Raw genomic sequence first — 7749 nt, 5'->3', positions numbered from 1 at the left:
GATTTCTAAAAATAATACTGGCTGAACAGCCACTATGAAGAACGGCATGGGGCTGTGATGTATATTTCTGGATGTTAGTGGGGAGAGACCCAGTGACTGAAAACAAGATGGAGTAGTTAGCCATCTCAGGGGCCACCAACCCAGAGCACCTAACACTACAGGGTGCTCCCTCTTCCTTTTACATTAGAGAGTCCATCTGCAGGGGAGGAAAAGAGAAATACATCTCCGTGAATCTGCCAGATTAACTTTTCTACATTATGCAAAACAGGAATCTGAGGTCAAAATTATGTTCTCTTCTCTCTTGTAGAAAGACAAAGATTTATCTGTACATATCTAAAAGTACCTTGCAAAATTAATGCCTGCTAATGATTAAAACTATCAAGTTTCTTAAATCTTAGCAAGACACATAGTATGTGTTAGAATTCCTAGCCGCGCCCCCATGACCAAGCATGCCCTGGCAAGATGCTTAGTCATCCCAGGGCCTTATGTCCTATGTAACTTGTGTGCAGTGTGATCACATAATCTGTGCACATGCGTGGCATAGCTATGTAAGCCCAATGCACATGTGTGTGTGTGGTGGGGGGGAGCTATAAAAGCAGGTTCTACATATCCTTCCCTCTCTTCCTGCACAGTCATTCCATAGGCCTAAGCACCCCCTTCTATTTCCTCCCCTTAATAAACTCTTATAGTGGGCTGTGTTGTACCTCGTGGCTTTTCTCGCACGGTAAACAGCTCCACTTAATGAATCACACTGCACCGCTTAATAAATAACAGTATGGTTCCTTGATGGTAGCTAAATGGCTCATAGAACATTGCTTAGTCATTAGATGGCTTAGAAATGGCACCATATCTACAATAAGGATTTCCCCTGATTTGTTACCTAAAAATTGAAAGATAAATACTGGGAAAAAAAGGAAACAGCAGACCTGGAGAGATAGATGGCTCTGAAGTTAAGAATGTTTTCTAAGCCGGGCAGTGGTGGCGCACGCCTGTAATCCCAGCACTCAGGAGGCAGAGGCAGGCGGATCTCTGTGAGTTCGAGGCCAGCCTGGTCTATAGAGTAAGATCCAGGACAGGCACCAAAACTACACAGAGAAACCCTGTTTCCCACTTTTGTAGAATCAGGAGTTAATTCCTAGGACCCACACCGGGCAGCTCACAAATTGCTTGTAACTTCAGCTTTGGAATCTCTGACATCTTCTGGCCTCTATAGGCACCCACAAGCATGTGTATGCGCGCACACACACACACACACACACACACACACACACACACACACAGACACGCACGCACGCACGCACGCACGCACACATGCATGCTTGCGCTTGCGCACAAAATTAAAATAAAATTTTTTTAAAAAATGGAGCCCAATGTTGCTGAAACATTGCCTGGGGAGAAAGGCTCCTGTCTGTTAGACAGGGCTGTCATTTCCCTTTCTGGGTAGTGTCTCTGCAGGCAAACAAGTTCTCAAGTTTTATTGAGGCCTCAATGCTGAAGAGGCTTCTTGACCTGCTATTCTACAACATGACATTTGTCTGGCAATGAAACTCAGTCTTTCAAATACCAAAAAGAAAGTGGGACAGATGGCGGCCCCAGAGCCCTGATTTGTAGAGTTGTGCCTGCCTTCCAAACCCACACATTGGCATTAGAGTTTATAAATAAGTCTATGGAGAATTACCAGTTGAAGCCTCACAGATAAATTTATAACCTAGCCGATCAACACGTAAGCACTGGGGTGGAATGTAGCTGAGATGATAGAGTGCTTTGTCCAGCATGCCCGAAGCCCTGGGTTTGGTCTCCAGCACCACACAAAACCAGCATAGTGGCTGTTAATATTCTGATCCCACCCCTGGGGGCTGCCCTGTGTCCTGACATAGAAGTCTCTTTTTTAAGGAAAAATGCTGCCTCTTCCTCTGTCCCTCCACTCCCACGAGGTGTGCACCTCTGGACCTTTCTCTTTCTTTCCATCTCTCTCTTTCTCTGCATCTCTATCTTCCCTTCATCTCTCTAGTATAATAAACTCTCCACGCAGATGCAGCCTCTGGGTTGTGAATGTCCACCCGCCGACCTGCCTCCATGCCCCATGGAGTGGATGGCCCACCAGCCTGCTGCTGCATCTGCCCAGCATGCCCAGCACGTGCGGGATACCCTCAGGGTCCCCCCCCCCAATAAATCATAACAGTGGCACACACTTGTAATCTCAACTTCTGGAGGGCGAAAACAGAAGAATCAGAAGAAGAATCAGAAGTTGGAGGTCATCTTCAACTAAACAGTTCCAGGCCAGCCTGTCTCAAAAACCAATATGAAGACAAAATAAATTATTCTGGAGTCAAATATGAGTGACTATGGCCTGGGAACATAGACTCGGGTTACCCCAAGTTCCATGTCCCAACATGGAAACAGTATCAAGAAGTCTTTATAGTAACAGAACAAAGGAAGTCATAAATCAAGGCATTTAACAAATGTATATTGGTGGAGACATCAGAGAAGCGGTGTATAGCCAGGCGGAGAAATCTCAGCTCCAGGCCTCAGATTCTATCGGACCACATTCTTAGCCCTTAGGCAAAGAATAGGCTTTTGTTAACTTAATACATTCCAAAGGTTTTCATCTGTTTATCAGGATATTAGGTCCCATACTGAGGTGGCTAAAGAGAAATTCTCATCAGGCTCTGGACCTGCAACATTCCAACCTCTCCACAGTCATGGTGGTTTTAATCAGCCATCAGCCTCTGTAGACACAGCTTCCTTCTGGGAATTCTCATTCTTACCACAAATGCTGCAGGAGACATACTTATACTAAAAATCACTATTCCTGGTGATCTAAAGATTCTAGTTTAATTAACCCCCTGGTTTCTGTTTTGTTTGTTTTTGTGGTGCTGACATTGGACCCAGGGCCTCACATACAGGCCCAGCCTCACTTTGTTTTTTCTTTCTTTCTTTCTTTTTTCTTTTCCTGTTTGCTTGCTTGGTTTTTGTCAGTTACACTGGACCCTACCCATCCCACATGGACTAATAGATAGACGGTCTGTGTCTGCCTTCAGAACTGCGTTTGTTCCCCATGGCCTTCAGCACATAATGCTATCACTGAGGACCAAGTAACTAGCCCAAAGTCAGGCTAGTGCACTGTGCACTCCCCTCCCCTACCTTCTAATAACAGTCTTTTATTTACATTTCAAATTTTTAGATTCATTTTCATGTGTATAGGTGTCTTATGTCTGTATACCACACGTGTGCCTAGTGCCCAGCGAAGTTGGAAGATGGTGTCAGAGCCCCTGGAACTGGAGTTACAGACAGTTGTGAGATGCCATGTCGGGGCTGGGAATTGAACTCAGGACCTCTGGAAGAGCAGCCAGTGCTCTTAGCCTCTGAGCCATCTCTCCAGGCTCCTCCCATAGTCTTTTAAAAAATGGTTTAGTCTATTATTTTTAGTGTATGTATGGGTGCCTGCATGTGTGTGTGGGAACGAGATGCCTTGGAACTGGAGTTACAGGTGGTTGTGAGCCACCATGTGGATGTTAAGAACCAAACCAGGCCCTGGGGCAGCACATGCTCTTAGTCACTGAGCCATGGCTTGATTTGCTCACAATTTTCTCTTCACTATATAGGAAGTAAATAATCTCCTTGATTAAGAGTCCCAGGACTTTAGCTCCTGTTAATTTACATGACCAAATTTACCACTTGGACAATAACTAGATAAAATCCAAAGCCTCTCTGGATGGCATCCAAGGTGCTAAACAATATTATCAATAATATCTATTACATTGCGAGATGAGTTCCTTCCCCAAAGCAGCTAGTTAAGTATGAATTCTTATCAACTTCATACAAAGGGAGCTTCTGCTCCTGTCTTCGGCCTTACCACCCCCCAGCCATTGTGTTAATCTCGGCCCCGAGCTCCCCATCACCTCACAGAAAAATCAGCTACCAGGTCAGAGGTTAACAGAGGTAAGAGGATTCCCATCTGTTAACCCTGAGATTCTCGAGAGAAAGACCGCGGCTTTTCAGCCAAATTTGAAGCAAGCTTTAATTAAATACTAGCTAGGATGACAGCCTCTGACCAGATCCATTCCTGGGTTCCCAGAAAATGGTGACAGGTCACATTCTGTAGCGGCTTAAAAAGGCAACCCCATAAGGTGTTTGCCAGCAGGTCCAGTCAGGGGCAAGCAGACATCATGACGTATTTCCTGCCTATGTACCACGGCCTACCACACGTGAGCAAGCACATCCAGAGCAGTTAAGCCAAACACATTTGTTTAGGGGACTGAAAATATGTGGTTCATTGTCATCCATAAACAATAACCTCCAGCATTCCAGGAAGCTGTCAGTCCGTGGGCAAGTGGGGCTTACAGACGAACATTGGCCCTTCCACCATCCACACAACAGAGGTGTGGGTTGGCTCCATGAGCCAAGGAAGCCTTCTTTGTTTTTTTTCCAAGCCTGCTCTCCTTTTCCAGACTGATATACCACAACGCAGTATCTTAGACTAGGCTGAGGCCTCCCTTTGTCTTCTGAAGAGGTTTCTACACACAAAGAGATAACACTGACTCTTTATCCTCAGACCCAACGGACTGAAGTTCACACTATTTGGCTCGCGCCATCACTGAGCTCCCTCATTCTAGCTATAAAATGCATTTTTATTTTATTTATTTTTTATTTTTTGCGCTAAGACACTAAAGAGTCTCTTTGGTAAAGTGTGATTTAGGTCAGTCTTCTAGAGTTCAGGGTTTAATTCACTGCTAGCATTTCTGAAGCTGTTTAGGGTGAACATCAGAGACAAATGGGTCGTCTAGGCCCTTCAATGTCTTCTGGTTCCCATTATTTTCTATCTTAAACGTTTTGAGTGTAAGGATTAATACAGCCTCCGTGGGCTGGCAAAAGTCATTCTGTAAAATATATTGGGAAATTAATAGACTTCCATTTGGGGAGAAGTAAACAAAAGTAGATAATATGTATGCCTGTTATCTATAGACACACAGCATGGGGAGCTGAAGAACGGTCTGAGTTCAGAGTCAGTCTTTGTTAGTTAGAAAAAAAAAAAAAGCCGTCCATTTGGACTTCCTTGAGCTGTCATCTGGAAGCAAAAAAAAGCCAAGTCTTAAGCCAAGAACTGCCTTAAAGAATTAAGGAGCTGCTACACTTCGTAAGGGCCTCCATGTCCTCCATCAAGTTAACTCTCCTTATATGGTAGTGAGAAGTGCCTCAGACTCTGGACTCCAGGGGATGTTGGAAAGAACTTGCTCCCATTGTGGTTAGGGTCTTGTGGTTTGGTGAAGGATGTGAGTAAGACAGCTCCTCTGATTAATCATCAGGGAAGCCTAGGGGGTAGAGATTACTAGACACAGGAAGATGTTCTCAAGGGCCAGGACTCCTGCGGACCTAGAAAAGCGCCTTCTGCAGGGCACCCGACAGCGCTTGCCTCACCAAGTCCTTGTAGCGACGACGGTTTCAGAGTATTATGACAAGCATCCAGCCAGAGCCGGGGGCTCAGGCCTGAAATCCCAGCTGCTCAGGAGATCGGGGCAGAAGGACCACAATCCGGTTCAAGGCCTGCTTGCACTACAAGTGAGTTCAAGACCCACTTGGGCAACTTCGTGAGACTCTAGTCTGTAGTAGAGCGCTCGCTTGGTGTGCGCGTGCGCGAGCCCCTGCGCTTGTTCCCAGCACCAGGACAAACCAAGAAAGAAAGAACAAGACAAGAAAAGAAAAACTGGGTGGGAGGAAAATAAATCCTGCTTTCCAGTGAGAATAGCCAAAAGGGAAATATCCAACCCATCCCTGCACAATATAATCCTCACGTCATGTAAGATATCTTGATAACTAACACTAACAAAATACCAAGAGCTTACAAAATACTCTTGGATGCATGATCTTAATTTGGTTACACACAAGCCTTATCAAGCTGTGCAATTACCAGGAGCCACTAGAAACAGCAGAGGCACTAATGCTGTCCAGCACCTGTCTCAGTCAGAGAAGTCCATCAATCTGGTTTTAGGAAGAAGTCACGGTTTATTTTGTAAAAGGAAAAAAAGAAAAAAGAAAGAAAGAAAATTGCAGACGCTTGTATAATCAGAATCAGTGCAAAATAAATATGTATGTAACCAAATATACAAGTATATAGCTTTGTTTAATTATTCATTCAATTATTCATATTTGCCAAGGATCAAAACCAGGGCTTCACACAAGCCAGGTGTCTTAGTTAGGTTTTTATTGCTGTGAAGAGACACCATGACCTCAGCAACTCTTATAAAGAAAACATTTCATTGGGGTGGCTCGCTTACAGTTTTGGAGGTTCAGTCCATCATCATCACGGCCGGGAGCATGGCAGCATGCAGGCAGATGTGGTGCTGGAGCTGAGAATGCTATATCATGCAGGCAACAGAAAGTCAACTGACTGTCACATTGACGGGAGCTTGAGCAAAGGAGACCTCAAAGCCCGCCCCTACAGTGACACACTCCCTCCAACAAGGCCACACCTTCTAATAGTGCCGCTGCCTTAGGGGTCCATTTTCTTTCAAACCACGACACTAGGTAAGCATTCTAGCTCCCATCCCCAGTCCCTGATAGCTTGTTTATGTATCTACATTCATGAAAGTATGTAGGTAAGTAAACAGGTACATACATTCAAATATTGATACACATACAATTTTTGGATGAATGTTATTATTTTTCCTTCTTTGATCCTGGGAATTGAGCACAGGCTCTTGTGCATACATTCTGTCACTGAGCTATATTCCTGAACCAAATATGACTTTTGTTTTCTTCAGTGATTGGGACTTTGAGCATATAGGTAAGTGCTCCACCACTGAGCTATACTCTGGTTCCTTTTCACTTCTTATTTTGAGAGAGAATCTCATTAAGTTGCCCATGCTGATTCTGAGCTCACTGCAGCCCACATAGTGTCTTTGAATTTGTAACTGTCTCTTCAGCCTTCCAAATACTGGATTACAGGCCTGACTCCAATCATTTTGTTATCTATTAATTTATACACATATATTAATACTGTTTGCAGTGGTTTAGAAGAAAATGGCCCCCAGAGGAAGTGGCACTGTTCGGAGGTGTGGCCTTGTTGGAGGAAGTGTGTCACTGTGGGGGCGGGCTTTGAGGTCTCTTGCTCAAGCTTCCCTCAGTGTGACTTTCAGTCAACTTCCTGTTGCCTGCAAGATGGAGGACTCTCAGCTATTCCTCCAGGACCACATCTGCCTGCCTGCTGCCATGCTCCCTGCCATGATGATAATGGACTGAACCTCTAAAACTGTAAGCGAACCACCCCAATTAAATGTTTTCATTTATGAGAGTTGCTGTGGTCATGATGTCTCTCCATAGCAATAAAAACCCAAACTACAACACTGTATAATCTCTCCTCATCCCTTCCTCCTCCCTCCCTCCCTCAAGCTTTTCCTCCCTCCCTCCCCACTTTCCTTCTGAAATAGAGTCTTGCTGTATAACCCAGGATATCTTCAAATTTGAAACTGGAATTCTCGGCCTCCTGAGTGCTCTGATTATAATTAAGAACAAAAAACATTGGGGCTGGAGAGATGGTTCAGGTGCTAAAAGTACTTGCTACACTTGCAAAGGACTCGGGTCTGTTCCTAGCACTCACATGATTAGTTCAAACACCCACAACTTCAGTTCCAGGAAATGTGATGCCTCGCACACATATGGTACACATATAGACACTCAGGCAAACACTCATACACATTAAATACAATAAATAACTCTAAAATAAAAAGAAAGAAGAATCAAGTCTTAGTA

Source organism: Onychomys torridus, chromosome 14 (assembly GCF_903995425.1).
Source record: "Onychomys torridus chromosome 14, mOncTor1.1, whole genome shotgun sequence".
NCBI lineage: Eukaryota > Metazoa > Chordata > Mammalia > Rodentia > Cricetidae > Onychomys > Onychomys torridus.
Note: the sequence above shows the minus strand (reverse complement) of the source record.